The sequence below is a fragment of the Staurois parvus genome, unplaced genomic scaffold, assembly GCF_062004578.1.
Source record: "Staurois parvus isolate SC_StPar_1 unplaced genomic scaffold, SC_StPar_1.0 ptg000303l, whole genome shotgun sequence".
NCBI classification, from domain to species: Eukaryota; Metazoa; Chordata; class Amphibia; order Anura; family Ranidae; genus Staurois; species Staurois parvus.
In genome coordinates, this window is record NW_028318099.1 from 2,867,053 (window position 1) to 2,885,049 (window position 17,997).

Genomic DNA, 17,997 nt, shown 5'->3' on the forward strand with positions numbered 1-17,997 from the left:
CATTAATCATTAAATAAAGTTGATACCAATAATATTGACTGGGGAAGAAATATGGATAGTAAAAACTGTAGTGATGTTTATGTTGGTGGTCTGCCTTTACATTGGTGCTCAGTTCGAAAATGCACCCTTACATTGGTGGTCTGTGGAGATATGCCTCCTTACATCAGTGGTTAGTGGTTAGAGGACCCCCTTTATTGGTGGTCAGTAAGGAAACACCCTCTTACATTGGTGGTCAGTGGAGAAACTCACTCTTTGGTGATCAGTGGAGATATACCTCCTTACATCAGTGGTTAGTGGTTAAAGGACCTCCTTATATTGGTGGTCAATAGGGAAACGCCCTCTTACATTGGTGGTCAGTGGAGAAACGCACTCTTTGGTGATCAGTGGATATATGCCTCTTTACATCAATGGTCAGTGGAGAAAAGCACTTTTACTTCTGTGGTCAGTAGAGAAAAGTCTTTTTCCATTCGTAGTCTGTGGGTAAATGCCCATTATAATGAAGGACAGTTGTGAATCGCCTGCTTACATTGGTGGCCGGTGGTAGAAGGTCCCCCTGAAACTGGTGGTTAGTGGCCCCTGAAACTGGTGGTTAGTGGAAACAATATTCCATTACTTTGGTAGTAAAACCACACGTCTTAGAATGAATTACCCACTTCTATAAAGTTTCCAGGTTATCCACAAGTATGAACTGCAGGGAGGAACTAGTGAAAGCACTAGAGTAAGAAGACTATAAAATTTTAATGTGCTTAAATAGAGGTTATAAATTCAATGGAAGTACTATTTAAACCTCTTACTACACAATACACCTACAGCACCATATACAATGAGACCGTTTTCATAATGACTTAACTCCTTTATGGTCATAGATATAATGAACCTTTGTGACCACAGAGATATTTTCATGGATTTTGTTTTTCCTTAGGCACAATACAAAAGGAGAAGTGTCACAGAATTGATCTCCCTAGTGGTTACACTAGTGAGAAACATTAAACTGTAGTCAATGAAAAGTCTAAATCAGCCCATGCATGAAACAGTTTTTTTGTTCAACCGAGTTGACTGAAAAATACTAATTAGAGTCCCGCATACATCTCGAACGAATCCTGTATCAGAATACATTGAACAGAGCTACCAGTTATGATCGAGCTGCAAAAATCCGTCAGAACCTTTACACAGAAGTCGGTTAGTAGATTGACTACTGTACAGCCACCCTGCCCATACATGGAAAAAATACTGCCGGTCCCTGCCAAACTGGACGAATTTCGATCCATGTATGGCCAACTTTAGTTTTAGCAATTGGTAGGTAAGTCGCTGTTTTTTTTTCCCCAATATTTGGCACTATGGAATGGTCAGCTTCATTAGTTACTCATTCTGCACAATGCAGCATCTAATGATCATGGAACCTTAGCAATTTCTAGCTGCATAGAGAAAAACTGAGCTTTGAAAATGAAAAATAGAAGCTGATTGGATGCATGCACACAGGGGCGTATTTACCACAAGGTAAACAAGGCATTTGCCTAGGGCGGCATTTTTCAGGGGGGGAGAAGAGACAGAAGAAGGGACACATGCGACTTGGGGACCAGATGGGATCTGAGAGAGGCTGTGGGCTGCTTGACTCTCGTTATTGGGGATGTCCAGAGCTGTGAAGGTGAGTGTATTTCTCTCTCTCTCGCTGGGAGGGGAGTGGCCGGCGTATGGGGGCAGTGGTAGTGGAAGGCTCTCTCAGGTTGGGGGGGGCGGGCAGGGGTGTTGTTGTTCAATGAGGAAATGAGGCTCTCTCCGGGGGGGGGGGGGGTTTGAGTTTTGTGTTGCCTAGGGCAGCACAAATCCTAAATACACCACTGCATGCACAGCTGCTCCAGTTTCGATAAAATTCCCCTCAACGTATTTTCACATCCAAGTATGCCTTGCAAATTCAAATATCTGACACATAAACGTATACAGTAGAAATAGAAAATGTTAACAGCAATACATCTACATCTTGAAGCATTAACGTCCTTTGCCCCAGACATAGTCTACTATTAGCAGACTTTGAGAGGTTAACTAAAGAAGATTATATATTTGAAAACACCTTGAGCCATAAGAAGATTAAGACACTAAGATTAAACAGAGTCTAGTGTGCTATGCACACAAATGGCTGCACATGGTTCTCTAACGTCATAGTTGCGTCATCACTTCTGACAGATAAGGGAAGGTTTAGACAAACAGAAAAAATTCTTTGATGCTAAATTTAAACTTCAAAGACGAAAAATAAAAATATGTTCTGCACAGAAATATCAGATCAGACAAATATTTTTTTTTTCCTTGTGAGGGAAAAAGAAACAGAAAGCATTAGGGCTCATTCACACCGAACTGCCACTGGTGTGCTCTTGAAGGCAGCAGAGCCTTTATAGGCAAACCTAAAGTGACATTTCATTAAGTTCCATTGGCCACCAAGTGGTGAATAACAGTGGATTGTGTTGTACCATGATGCACTGAAAAAAAGTAATGCAAGCTGTACTTTTTTCAGTGCAGTGGTGTGAACTGGCATGATTGGGAAATGGGCTTTTTTCTCGTCTATTCAGTGGGACTGCTTCGAGGAAGGCTGCCCAGCACAGCCTAACCCATCTGATGTGAATGGGCCCCTATTTGTTAAATAAAAAATGTACACAATGTGCACAAAAGGGAGAGTAATAAAAAGAGAAAAAGAAGAGAACTTACTTCAAAGTGAATTTTTTGATTCACTCCTTTGTTGGACTACATCCATCCTGAAGCTGTTAGCACTGTAGAGAGAAAAAAAAAACCTCAGTATACACATACTGCACATCAGATGTGCTAGAAGAGGAGTTTTATAGTATGCTACGCAAAAGTTACAATTTTTGATATACTTTAAAATCAATATGAATTTTGTTTTGCCTTTTTCCTATGCCAAGCAGACCTCATTGAATTTTCAGACATATAGAGCAAGATTTACTATATTACTGTGCATGGCAGCCAATCAGCTTCTGACCTCAACTTGTTCACTTAAGCCTTAACAATAAGGCCTCATGCACACAGAGCATTTTTACAGCCACTTTTAGGGGCATCAGGCGTTTTCTTTTTTTACTGCTTCCAAACACCACTCCATGTTATCCTATGTGTCCATGCACACAGACTTTGAGGCTAGGTTCACATCTATGCAGATAGCAGTTGATGCATTTTCTAGTGCATTTTGCATTTTTTTCCACACCCATTTTTTTAGGCTTTTTTGCATTTTGTATGCATTTTGCATCTTGTGCTTTGTGTGACTTCAGCTGGTTGTCAAGGAGTGGGTGGCCACCGGCATCCTTAACAACCAGTAAACAACACAGCTGTTAAGGAGTGGGCGGCCACCGGCATCCTTAACAACCAGTAAACAACACAGCTGTTAAGGAGTGGGCGGCTGCCGTGTCCCTAACAACCAATAAGTCAATAGCAGTCAGTGGGGTTTCCTGCTGACAGCTGAATATAAACAAACCTATTACCAGCAATTAGGAAAATAAAAAACCGGGGGGAAAAGACGCAGGCCCTTACCCCCTCGTGATGTCATCGAATGGGGCATGCTGGGTCGATGATGTCATGAGGGGACGGGGTCACTCAGCGGCTCTGCCTCTTGGCTTATTTAAAATATCTCAGATGGCGGAGCTGTCAGATCCTTTCAAAATCTGCACCGGCTCAAACGCACAGATGTTAACTAGATCCATAGAAAATCGTGTTCAATGAACTGTAGTGCGTTTCTGCAGACTGGAAAATGCACTGAAATGCGTATAAGTGTGAACCTAGAGTTAGAAACGTTTAGTGGCAGGGGCTTTTAGAGGCAGGAAACAAAATCACCGCCAGTGCATCCAGGACTAGCAGAGTTTGGGCAGAAAAAACGTTTGATGCACCTAAACGCTAGGTGCGTTTAGCGCTTGAGCATTAAGTCATTTTAATGGCCGGAATAAATTATTTATTTTGGCAAATTAAATTAATTAATCCCCAAGAGCTTGACACCTGTAAAAGCTCATAAAGGACTGTAAATTGTAAAAGCTTTAGACACTTATACAAGAATCAGGCATTTTTTCTGCAAAAACGCTGCTAGCTTCAAGGAGAGTTAAATAAATGTCCTGTGTGCATGAGGCCTAAAACCTGGAAGCTGATTGGTTTGCATGCAGAGCTGCACCAGATTTTGCACCATGCAGTTTTAGTAAATATCCCCCACAGGTTGAAGGAAAGAAAATCATATGAATGTCTCCCGCGGTGCTATTGTGTTCTGCCGGCAGGGGGGGTGTGGGGAACCTTCCCAGCCATCCGAATAAAATGATTACTGATAATGGCTATAGCCACTGGCAGTAATCAAATGCAAAAGATCTGACAGTCTAGTAGTATCCAAATCAGGGGCGGATTGACAACTCATGGGGTCCCCGGGCAATAGGGGATCATGGGGCCCCTGTGTCCTTGCCCACACTCAAAACACACCCAAAAAAGCCTATAAAAAGGTACCAGGGGCATTTCATGGGGCCCCCTACTGACCACGGGCCCTCAGGCAGTGCCCAAGTGCTCTAATGGTCAGTCCGCCCCTGATCCAAATCGATCGTCGGGTTGATTTAGGTACAACCTGCCTGCCTGTACATGGATCAAAATTCGGCTAGTCCCTGCTCAACCATGTAAATTTCGATACATGTATGGCCGGTTTTATTTCTTACCTCTTCAATAAAAGGAACGCAATGAGAACCTGCTTTTATTTTTGCAAAAGATACTGACATTTTGTTCCCATATGACTTCACCTTGGTTTTAACATCTTTGGCCAAACATAAAATAAAGGCTAAATTTATACATGCAGGACTGGCTAAGTTCAGAGCATTCATCCATCCTTGCTGTCAACACACATAATATTATTGCACTGCAGGCTTCCAATTCCTAAACCTGTCATTTTATTCATGTCAAATTACACAGCAGAAAACAAAACAGCTGTCATAATTAGAGATGATTGCGTATAAATTGAAGCCACACAATTCTGGAGCAGAAATAGAGAATCTTTGTGCAAAGAAAGCCAGAAATTCCCATGACCTCCCTGCGGCTGACTACTTCATCATTTCACACAAATAGAGGAGCTGTGTGGTCCTGATTGATCTTACAGAGATCACTCCAGGTCAGTCTAAGAAAATCCAAAGCCCCAGATCAACACAGCTGCATGCAAAACAGTAAAGGCCCCACAACTGGCTTTGAATCTATCAGTATTTGCTTAGTATACTTATTTTACATTGTCTGTAACATCAAACAGTTATAATAATAACCATTTACATACAGTTTGGGTTTTAAAGCTCAACAGAACATTCAGTCTGAATCAGCTAGATCCATGTTTCTCAAGTAATGGGTCGCAAGCCAAAAGTGGGTCATGATCAGGGGTGGACTGGGCCACAGGGCAAGTACCCCACAGGCCTCTCTGATGCCCCAATAAAATGTCCAGTGCCCTGACAACATAGCTCAATAAAAACCGCCGGCCGCACCAATATGAATGTTAAGATAGCCGGGACCACTACAGCCGGCCTTAACTACTTGCCTACCGGGCACTTTAACCCCCTTCCTGCCCAGGCCAATTGCCGCTGGGTGTTTTCATTTTTGCGTTATAAACAAAAGCAAAAAAATTAAAAAAAAAAAAAAAAGTTTTTCTTTGATTCTATTATAAAATTTTGCAAACAGGTAATGTTTCTCCTTCACTGATGTGCATTGATGAGGCTGCACTGATAGGCAGCACTGATGAGGTGGCACGGATAGGCGGCACTGATGGGCACAGATAGGCGGCACAGATAGAGGGCAATGACGGGCAGCACTGATGGGTGAAACTGCTAGGCACTGACTGGCGGCACTGATGGGTGGCACTGCTGGGCACAGGTGGGTGGCACTGATGGGCTCTAATGATCAGTGCCAATCTGCTCGCTGACAATTGCCGGTTCTCGGCATGTACTTTCCTCACGCTGTGACAGCATGAGGAAAGTGCAGCCGATAACCGGCAACTGTATTTACCTGGTGATCTGTTGTGTCATTGGATACAGCTGATCATGTGGTAAAAAGTGGCTGTGATTGGCCTTTTACCACATCACGTGATCAGCTGTGTCCATAGGACACAGCAATCAAGGAGATCGCTGGGGGCGCACGGCAGGGCGTGTTCTGGGAGGACATCATATGACACCTTCCCAGAAAAGGACAACCACGCTGTAGCCACCATTCACCTATAGTGTGGCTGGCAAGTGGTTAATATTTGTATTATTGCTGCTAGGTGGTCCCATCAAGGTGGTGTGCACAGGTCCCACGGCTCTCGCGCATATTCCTTCTTCCTCGGTGGCAGCGCTGAGAAGAAATGACATATAACGTCCTTCCAGCCAGCCGTGTAGTAGGGAAGAAAAGCACCACTGGACGCCAGGGAATGATCCGCTAGGTACTTTTCCGGGGTTATGGCAGGGTAATGGAGAGCACATTTTGAAAGAGTGAGGAGTCTGCATGAAAGGGGAGGACTGAAGGAAACCATGAAAGGGGAGGGCATGAAAAGGGGGTCAAGGTGGGTATTAAAGGAGGATGTGAAAAGGGGCTAAGAAGTGCATGAAATGGTAGGGACTGGAAACTCTCATACAAATATTGCAAAGACTATATTGTTTATTTAAAAAGCCACTGCAGACATTAAAGTGTTACTACACCCAGGACCCTGTATTCAGTATATCTGGTCTCCCACAGTACACACAACATGGAAATGCAATTATTCTAGTAAATATAAAGTTCTAAATACCTTTTCTAATCAGCAGTTAGAGCAATCTTGTGACTTCAGCCGAACACTGGTTAAAGTTTGTAGGAGGAGTTTTCTTTCTGCTCTAGGTGGATGAAAAACCCCTGACCTCTCTCTGGACAGTGCTGATTGGCCCTGTGCTGATCACGTGCACTCTCCCAAGAAAAAAAAAACCCTCTCTAGCATTAAACACTAAACTGAGCATGTGCAGAAGAGCTACAGGTTAATTTGAACAAGAGGAGGGGCAGTGAAGAAAGGATCAAATGACCTTTACACAATTAACCCCTTAGGTTCCACATTGAGTATAACAAGCATGCTTTACTGCACATACAGACTGATTTTACTGCTGTGGGTTTAGTAACACTTTAATACTCTTACGTTGGTGTGCCTTTGAGAGAGTGAAAGGTAGAGGAGGCAATGCTCAGGTTAATAGGCTATTAGTGAGGTAGCGGGGACATTGCTTAAAGTTAGGGGGTATTGGTGGATTTTTGTTATTTTATGTATGCTTACAATAAATATTTATTTTAAAAGTCTAAAAAGTGTTTTATTATGTACATTGTAGAATACTACACAGGTTGTTTTGTGGAATAAATTATAATGTTTTGGAAATTAAATTATTTTTGGGTTATGACTTAATGACCAAGGACAAATGTGGGTACTGAGGTCCTGGCTTTGATGGGCACAACACAGAATGGAGACTCTCTCTGCTCATCCCCATCCCCCCACCTTAGAGTGCAGAAAGCAGAAGGGTATCAACCCTGCAGGCTCTGCTTGTGTAGTGTGATCGCTGCAGGAGCAGAGAAAAGGATGTGAGCTGTCTACTGGCAGCTCACCTCCTATATGACAAGGTCACACTTGAAAGGAATCTGCTGCAGTTTTCTATATGAAAAACTGACGCAATCCCTCTGTTAATCAGGTGCAGACCAGCGCTAGTTTATATTTCACTCTGAAATAGAACCAGGCACAGGTGATGCAGATAGACCTGAAATAGGTCCACCTGCTCTGTTAATGCAGTGCACACCACTTCTGACAGTTTCCTGTTTCATTATGACACCTGAAGTGTCATTTTATTTTCGCTGGAATGTGCCTATGCTGAAGAGGAATTGGGACACGCACCAGAAAATGGAAAAATGAAAATTGCAATTTGTCGCAAGAATGTTATAGCGTCTGTGCCCTATCAACTAATAGCTTGGCTACAAAGCGGTGCAGATATTTCCTTCAGATCTCTGCCTGGTCTGGCCAGCCGCAGATCTGCAAACTGGGCTGACTCCCTCTGATAAGTGTCTGTACAGATGATTTCCAGAGGGAAACTGAGCCAAGATGAGCTGCCTCCTCCCTCTACCTAGATAATCTACCTAGGCAGCTGGCAGGTTTTCTCTGATGGATTTCTGCTCAGATACTCACTGGAGGAATCTGGCAGCTCCAGGAAATTTCTGTGAAGTGTAAAAAATTCCTATAATAATTCATGTGCACGAATCCTAAACGGCTGCATTATTAAATGAAAACTTTTTTTTTCTTCTTTTTTTTTTTAGGTAAAAGCCTAAAAAACAAAACGAATGCAGCTACTATCTAAGAATTGGTAAGCTGCAATAGAATACATTTTTTGGTAGTTTAATGCCACTATAAAAAAAGAAAAAGCTGAGCAGCATAAGCTGTAGGCATTCTGTTTCAGGTTTGGTTTCCCCAATGCAGCCATTGGCTCTAGGGAAGTTCCTCCACTTTCTTGTAGTGATAATTAGACAAGACCCACCCCCTACATTAATCTCAATACAATGTCAGGTGCCTGAGCAAAGCATCATCAAGCCTGAGCTCTGTCATCTGGGGCATGCCTATATGTAGAAATTGTGTGACTAAACAAGCCACTATTTGCATATTGAATCTGTCAGGGATCCAGGGAGTGCCAAAGGTATGAAGCCTGAAATAGAATGTACAGTATGTACTGGCAGCTTAAAGTCATATTAAACCCAACATTTTATATATTGTGGCTTACCAATCAGATGTGGTGGCCGCATTAGTTTTCTTTTTTAGGCTTATTCCCTATGATTTCATCTAATCTGTCCAGTAATACACCTCCTGTATTAGAGTGCCCCCACTCTGGATGAAGGAGCATGGGAGGCACCTTTGGATAGCTGCATTGTCAGTCTGAGGGGAGGGGAGTGTTAGAGGTACTAGCATATTTAAATATACTAACCCTCTTGTATTGAACTGTATTGTTGCTGTATTGTATCCCTTTATATTGTAAAGCGCTGAGTACACCGTTGGTGCCATATAAATCCTGTATAATAATAATAATATACTAGCAAACCAAAGCCACACTCCAGTTAACACTTTATAGGTAATTAGAGCAAACAGTTTTCTCCTTTATGGATACAGGGTTTACATAAATACAGTTGTGCTCAAATGTTTGCATACCCTGGCAGAAATCCTGAAATTTGGCATTGATATTGAAAACATGACTGATCGTGCCTTAAAAAAAAAAACAGTTTTATTTAAGGATCGTGATCATAGGGAGCCATTTATTATCACATAGTTGTTGGACTCCTTTTTAAATCATAATGATAACAGAAATCACCCAGAAAGCACCCTATTCAAAAGTTTCCATACCCTGGAATGTTTGGCATTGGTACAGACACACAAGGTGACACACACAGGGTAAAATGGCAATTAAAGGTTAATTTTCCACATTAGTGGTTTTTTGAATTGCAGTTAGTGTTTGTGTATAAATAGTGAGTCTGTTAGCACTAACATAGATGCACTAAAAAGGTTAGATACTGAGCCATGGGGAGCAGAAAAGAACTGTCAAAAGACCTGCATAACAAGGAAATGGAACTGTAAAAGTATAAAAAAAAAAGATATCCAAAGCCTTGAATATGCGCGTCAGTACTGTTCAACCACTTATTAAGTGGAAAATTCAGGGATCTCTCGATACCAAGCCAAGGTCATGTAGACCAACGACCACAACTGCCAGAAGAATTGTTCAGGATACAAAGAAAAACTCACAGGTAACCTAAGTAGAAATACAAGCTGCTCTGGAAAAAGATGGTTTGGTTTTTTCAAGGAGCACAATCCGATGATACTTGAACAAAAATAAGCTGCATGGTTGAGTTCCCAGAGAGAAGCCTTTACTGTGCCAAAGGCAACAAGAAAGCCTGGTTACAATATGCCCAACACTTTAACACGCCTCACAGCTTCTGGCACACTGTAATCTGGAGTGACAAGACCAAAATAGAGCTTTATGATCACAACTATAAGTGATATGTTTGGAGAGGGGTCAACAAGACCTTCAGCAACAAGAATACCATCCTCACTGTGAAGCATGATGATGGTTCACTCATGTTTTGGGGGTGTGTGAGCTCTAAAGGCATGGGGAAGCTTGTGAAAATTGATGGCAAGATGAATGCAGCATGTTATTAGAAAATACTGGCAGACAATTTGCATTCTTCTGCACTAAAGCAGCACATGGGACTCTCTTGGACTTTCCAGCACAACAGTGATCCTAAGAACAAGGCCAAGTTGACCCTCTGATAGTTACAGCAGAAAAATGTGAATTTTCTAGAGTCCCCATGACAGTCTTAATATCATCGTGTCACTCTGTGGAGATCTCAAACGTGCGGTTCATACCAGACGACCAAAGACTTTGCATGACCTGGAGGTATTTTGCCAATATGAATGGGTAGTGATACCACCTACAAGAATTTGGTGCCTCATAGAAAACTTTTACAAAAGACTGCACGCTGTCATTGATGCTAAGGGGGACAATACACCGTATTAAGAACTATGTAGACATTTGACTCTCATTTTTTTACTTGTTGCCATGTTTTGTTTTATGATTGTGCCATTCTGTTATGGCCTACAGTTGAATATGAATCCCATAAGAAATAAAATACATGTGTTTTGCCTGCTGACTCATATTTTCTTTAAATTGGTTCATACTGTATACAATTCTCCAAGGGTATGCAAACATCTGAGCACAACTGTAAATAAAAGCATATCATAGTAAGCACCCCTGCTAGAGTTAAATGGTTTGTCTCAACTCTGTAAAGTGATCCCTTCTGCTGGAGAGCTTCTTTTGAAAAACAACAGACTTGCTGGCCAGATCACCAGATGAAAACAGGAGGAAGAAAGCTTAAAAAATAAAATGAATACAGCCATCACATCTAAGAATTGACAAGCTGCAATATAATAAATGTTTGCTTTTGGGTTTAGTACTTCTTTAAGATTCAGCTATGTGTTTGCTTAGCTTAGTGAGGTTTTTTTTGTTTGTTTTTTTAAGCAAACACACAGGTTCACTTTAATCACATTTAGCTGCATCTATATTATCTCCTACTGTGCTTCCAGGCAACTCAGCCCTACATTACTTTGATTTCCTTTGAAATAAAAGCTCTCAAACCAATTTTCAGGTCTAACCAGCAGTCTACGTTTTTTTGAATTGCCCCTCAGGAACAGCCGGATTAATCTCAAGAGCAAAGCAAAATTTGATTTTTAGATGTTGGGACTGTAAAATGACAGTCTGAGAGCTGTGAGATCTTGTCAAAAATTATATATGAATCAGGTCATACTGCCCTCAGCGTTTTGACCACTATCTCTATACTAATGAGGTCCACAAGATTGCTACCATCTAGGTACTAATGGGGTCTGAGAGATGATCACTACCTACATACTAATGAGGTCCAACAGTGATACTAAGGAGGTCTGACAGATGGCTACCATCTGTATACTACTGGGGTCCAGGAGATGGCTACCAGAACAGATGTGGATCTTTCTTTCACTCTGCCTACTTACTTTTTAAACACCTACCTCTTTATTTTACTTAAACATTAAGGGCACTTACATACACACAGTTAATGACTGCCTCACATAGACAGTATGCTGTCAAAACTGCACTAATCTATTACTTCTTTGCCTCACTCGACTCTCTATTGTGAAATGTCCCTCTGTAATTTAAATACAGTTGGAAGGTGACTGGTTTCCATGAGCCACAAGAGATTGTGTCTTTGACACCTACAAGGCAGATATATGAAAAGTGTGCTATAGGAAAAAGGTTGTTTCATTTTCAAATCTATTTTACAGAAAAGACACTGAAATGCAATTTGTTTTCACAATACATTTTTCCTTACATGTGACATGTAAGAAAAATGTTCCAATGGCAACATTTCATGTTTCTTATGACAACCGATCACAAACCTTGATTCATTTTCATACCTGGACTATATCCAGGACAACTGGAATCCAGCTGGTTATGGTGGTTGTGTGGAGGTGCAAACATGTACAAAGAAAACAATTAAGGTGGATCTTCACCCTCCCTTGCCACCTTTTGACATTTTGTCCTTTTGTCCTTTCTACTAAACTCAAAACACAAAGAACAAGTAGAATGTCTCCTGCACTCAAGAGTGGTAAGATGATGGGAATATTTCCGGTCCTTGAAAACATCCAGTATCAGCAAAGGCCTTGCTGCCCTCTAAGAGTTGGGGGAAACCCAAAGAACTCACTGCAAAACAAGGCAAAAGAAGGCACACCAGCCTAGTTAAAAGGAGATATATACTCCCAAACAACTGTAGTGACAAAGGCATATCAGTATCCAAAGCAATCACGTCACCAGGTCAGCTTGCAAAGTACGATAAGACCCTCAAATGTCTGATGCATTTCAAGGGGGGATCGCCTCTTCATCAAAGCCAGTCTCAATTGTTAAACAAGAAGTCTTATTATAACAAAAAATTAGGTCACATAGGTAGAATAGGAGCCTATTCTACCTATGTGACCGCATTTTTTGTTAAAATAAGACTGCTTGTTTAACAATTGAGACTGGCTTTGATGAAGAGGGGATCACCCCTTGAAACGCGTCAGCCATTTGAGGGTCTTCTCGTGCTTTGGGAGCTGACCTGTTGATGCGATTGCTTTCGATACTGATATGCCTTTGTCACTACAGTTGTTTGGGAATATAATATATATCTCCTTTTAACTTAATAAAGTTAACTCTCAGGTAATGCACTAGGCTGGTGCGCCCTCTTTTTCTTTGTTTTGCAGTAAACTCAAAATACACCTATGAAAACCTTGTATAAAAAATCTTATATGAAAAAAGACAGCCTAAGTGTTTAAAAAAAAAAGGTGGTGCTGAATCAATACATTTGTGCAAACCTTAATATTGATAACACACCTATAAAAATTGAGATCATCGATTCATCCTGTGTATAATTATGTGCAAAGTGCCTTTAATATATGAATCGGGAACACAATGTTCAACATAAATGTATACAGACGGTCCCAGAGTTACATTCGACTTACATACCATTCATACTTAAGAATGGAGGCAGTGTGACCAGTGGTGTATGTAGGTTAAGTGCTGCCATAGGCAACACAAAAATTGCCCCCCCCCCTCCCTGTGGAGAGAGCATGACACTGACGAACGCCACCCCCCCACCCCTGTAGGGGAGAGAGCTGGAGACATTGACCAACAACACCCCTGCCCCACCCGAGCCTTCCACTACAATTGCCCTCCATACACCTCCTTCCCCACCCGGGGAGAGATAGAAAGACACTCACCTTCACAGCTCCGGACATCCTCGGGAATGAGAGTCGGGCTCTGCATATACCATAAAGCAGCCCGCAGCCTCTCTCAGATCCCACCTGATCCCCATGAAGAGTGTGTCCCTTCTTCAGTCCCTTCTTCCAGGGGGCAGTGCTGCCCCCCTGAAAAATGCCTCCGTAGGCAAATACCTTGTTTGCCTTGTGGTAAATACGCCCCTGAGCGTGACATCACGCTGGTCCCGGAAACCGCTAGACAATCATCTTGCTGCTCCCAACGTGCCACCATCTACTGTCTGGCAGACCGGTCAGCAATCTCACATCACTGCATGGCTAGTTAACCCTTCCCTATGCTATCTAAAACATAAAATTCATTTTTGGCTGGAGTTACACTTAAAAAATGTACCTGTTCCAACTTACATACAAATTCATCTTAAGAACAAACCTACAGAACCTGTCTTGTTCGTAACGCAGACTGCCTGTAATCCAAATTTACGAAATGTGCAATGGTTGGACCTCCATATATTTTAATTCAATACCCCTGTTTTAGAGGAACTTCAATATGGCAAACGCAAAATCTACTTTTGAGCAATATGTTTGGCATGATTCGTCACTATATACAGTTTTCTTAAGAATATCATTTTTGTGGATCTGTTCTAAAGTTTCTTAGCCGGAGATCCTGCCAGTAACAATCCTTCCTGTTCCAAGCTGACAACATTAAGCTGCTGTTGTGCAATCAGCAGCATTGTTGTCAGCCTACTGAGCACAGGAAATATCCAGCTGTCGGCATAAGTTGTACCTGTTTATCTGTAGCATCTCTACTTTACATCTGTTCAAAGTGCTGAATTTTAACATTTGCCTGAGAGTTCAGAAAAATGGGGATGGAGAGCTGAAATCAGTGTTCAGTGAGGGGATATTTTAGAGCTGATTGGAGTGAAGGGACACACATCTCTTCACACAGTACACAGGAACAGAGCTGAGGCTGTCATTCTGCTGGAGGTCCCTCCCCTGTCACCATGTTTCTGTTGATGACAGAAAAACTTGTCAGAAGTGATTAATGCTGATAGCAGAAGAACAAAGTAGCAGACAAAAGTGACACTTAGTGCTCTTAATTGAGACAAGTACACACTATAGGGGGATATGCTTTGTTCATATTTCATGACTGAGGTTTACAACCACTTTAAGGAGTGTGCATAGTAGACTGACATCATTCATAGCTGCTAATTGCAAGGCATCGGTTTAGTGTTGTCAGCCTAGAATAGAAAGTGCTGTCACTGGCAGGATCTGTGGGTAAGAAGCTTACAACAGATTCACATAAAATGATTTGCTTAAGAAAAGTATATAAAATAATAAGGGCCGTCTCACACCAAATGCATAGGAGCGCACAGCACGCTTCTGTACGATTTCCAACCCTGAGATATGATGTCAAACGCACTGAGAAATAGATTTGGGTTTTACAAACACTTTAGCAGCATATAGTTAGCAAAGATTGCAGGTGATACCCTTTTCCCATAGCAAACACTACACTTCATTTTCGGTTGTAGACTGGAAACATGACAGGTGAAAGCTCATTGGATGATATAGGCAAGTAATTTTATTTTTATCGCATTTTTCAGACATCGAGTCCACAATGATCATCCCAGAACAGTAGTACCAGCCTTTATCTCTAAAGCACAAATGCATATGTACATATAGGTATGGTTAACCGTGTAATTAGAGTGTGCCATGCACTTTCCTATGCTGACTCTATATATAGTTTAGACCAAAAATAAACACAGCAAATACTTCTAAACAATGAAAAATGCATAGAGATATCTCCTGAGCCTCATAATAAATGAGCCCTTTCACTCCCCTTGCCCCATCCCTTCACAATGTGAATAATAACAATGCTGGTTACCGAATGTCTAGAATACCAGAGCAGCCTCTCCCAGCTTTCTGCTGTACACACCTGCTGTACTGATCTTAAAACTGGCCCACCAGCAGAAGAGGAAGAACACATACCTTCACATATACACGTACACACATTTCATGAGTATGCAAAGTAATCAGCCAAACCCACCATCAAAACCTTAAAGAACTGCTGCCCAGCATACCATAGGATCTCAGCATAAACTGCTTACATTATTCACACAATTCTACTAGGGCGGCAAAAACAAGAAATATTACACACAAAATAAATATAAAATTGCATACAGTTAGGTCCATATATATTTGGACACAGGCACAATTATAGTTTTTTTCAGATATTGACCAAAACATATTCAAGCTATAGTTATATAATGGATATGGGCTGAAAGTGCACACTTTAGGTTTAGGTTTAATTTGAGGGCATGTACATCCAAATTGGAGGAAGGGTTTAGGAATTACAGCTCTTAAGAGTAGCCATCCTCCCTTTTTCAAGGGACCAAAAGTAATTGGACAATTGAATATAATCATGAAATGTTGATTTGTAATATTTTGTTGAGAATCCTTTACTGACAATGACTGCCTGAAGTCTGGAACCCATGGACATTACCAAAGGCTCTAACTGCAGCAGTCTTCAGTTGTTCTTTGTTTGTGGGTCTTTCTGCCTTTAGTTTTGCCTTCAGCAAGTGAAATGCATGCTCAATTGGGTTGAGATCAGTTGATTGACTCAGCCATTGCAGAATATTCCACTTCTTTTCCTTCAAAAACTCCTGGGTTACTTTTGCAGTGTGTTTTCGATCAATGTCCACCTGTACTGTGAAGCACCGTCCAATCAACTTTGCTGTATTTGGTTGAATCTGGGCTGATAGTATATCCCTAAACACTGCAGAATTCATCCGGCTGCTTTTGTCTTCTGTTACATCATAAATAAACACCAATGACCCAGTGCCACTGGAAGCCATGCATGCCCATGCCATCACAATGCTTCCACGTTTTATAGATGACGTTGTGTGCTTTGAATCATGAGCTGCTCTAAGCCTTCTCCACACTTTTTTCTTCCCGTCATTCTGGTACAGATTAATCTTAGTTTCATCCATCCAAAGAATGCTTTTCCAGAACTGGTCTGGCTTTTTAGATGTTTTTTGGCAAAGTCTAATCTGGCTTCTCTATTCTTCAGGCTTATGAATGGTTTGCCCCTTGTGGTGAACCCTCTGTATTTGCTCTTGTGAAGTCTTCTCTTGATTGTAGACCTTGACAGTGATACGCCCACCTCCTGGAGAGTGTCCTTCACTTGTCTGGATGTTGTGAATGGGTTTTTCTTTACCATAGAGAGGTTCCTGCGATCATCCACCACTGTTGTCTTCCATGGACATCCATGCCTTTTAAAGCTGAAGAGCTCACCAGTGCGTTCTTATTTCCTCAGAATGTACCAAATGGTTGATTTGGCCACTCCTAATGTTGCTGCCATCTCTCTGATGAATTTGTTTAGTTTTTGAAGCCTTACAATGGCCTGTTTCACTTGCATGGACAGCTCATTTGAACACATGATGTAGGTTCACAGCAATAGATTCAAAATGCAAATACCACACTTAGAATCAACTCCAGACCTTTTACCTGCTTAATTGATGAAGAAATAATGAAGGAGTAGTCCACACCTGGCCATGAAACAGCTTTTGATTAAATTGTTCAATTACTTTTGGTCCCTTGAAAAAGGGAGGATGGCTACTCTTAACAGCTGTAATTCCTAAACTCTTCCTCCAATTTGGATGTACATACCCTCAAATTAAACCCGAGAGTGTGCACTTTCCGCCCATATCCATTATATAACTATAGCTTGAATATGTTTAACTGGGGATGTCAGTGACACCAAGTCAGTTCCCCCCAGTGTCAGAATGCCTGCTACAGTCTCTCTATAAGTCGCTGATCGCCGGTATTACTAGTAAAAAAAAAAAAAATTCCAGTATGTATACCACCATTTGTAAATGCTATAACTTTCTCGTAAACCAATTAATTTACACATATTGGGATTTTTTTTTATTAAAGACATGTAGCAGAATACATTTTGGCCTAAATGTATGACGAAATTTTATTTTTTTAATTTTTTTTACTGGACATGTTTAATTTTCAAATAGTTTTTATTAACTTTTAAACATACATATTAATATGCATCATAAAATAATACAGTTCACATTAGATTGAAGTAGCAAGTAGAAGTATGCAAAAATTGAGGATATGTTTCCCCACCATTTGGCCGGGGAATATGTGAGTGTGATTTCGTCTAGTTATAAGCATATATATATTAATGTGAACCATAATTGTTTTGAAGTATATTAAGAATGGGAACAAAGTGGGAAAAAGGAAAGGAAGGTGAGGGGGGGGGGGGGGGAGTACCAGTCAAAACATTAGTTGTATGGTGGTAATATTTTTAGATATATATCATTTAATGGAACAGTTAGGGTCCTGGAGCCAACGAGACCATTGAAATTGGAATTTATGATATGTGAGGTTTTGGATTGCTGTTCTCTTTTCCATTTCACATTGGAAATTTAAATCAGAAATAAGAGTCAAGATGGAAGGAGTTTTGTTGGATTTCCATAATCTAGTAATGTTAATTTTAGCAGCTGCTAGTGTATGGATGATAACAGTTTGCGAGTTTGGAGGAAATTTGTCTATTCCTATATGCAAAAGTGCTAAAGCTGGATTTGGGGGTGTGTAGGATTTTGAAATTGAAGAAATTAATTGAAACACTTTATTCCAATATGACCTAAGAGATTTACAATTCCATAGTATATGAGTGATTGTGCCTGTTTCTCCAC

At 41.1% G+C, this 17,997-nt stretch overlaps 1 protein-coding gene across 5 annotated transcripts in view; it reads right to left on the reverse strand.

The window, feature by feature from the left end:
• SGMS1 (sphingomyelin synthase 1) overlaps positions 1-17,997 on the reverse strand; it is a 395,851-nt gene that overhangs the window by 178,285 nt on the left and 199,569 nt on the right. For all 5 annotated transcript variants that reach the window (XM_089683136.1, XM_089683134.1, XM_089683135.1 and 2 more), the window contains exon 4: positions 2,698-2,759. The gene's annotated coding sequence lies outside the window, so the exon portion shown is untranslated. The remainder of the gene's footprint in view (positions 1-2,697; positions 2,760-17,997) is intronic.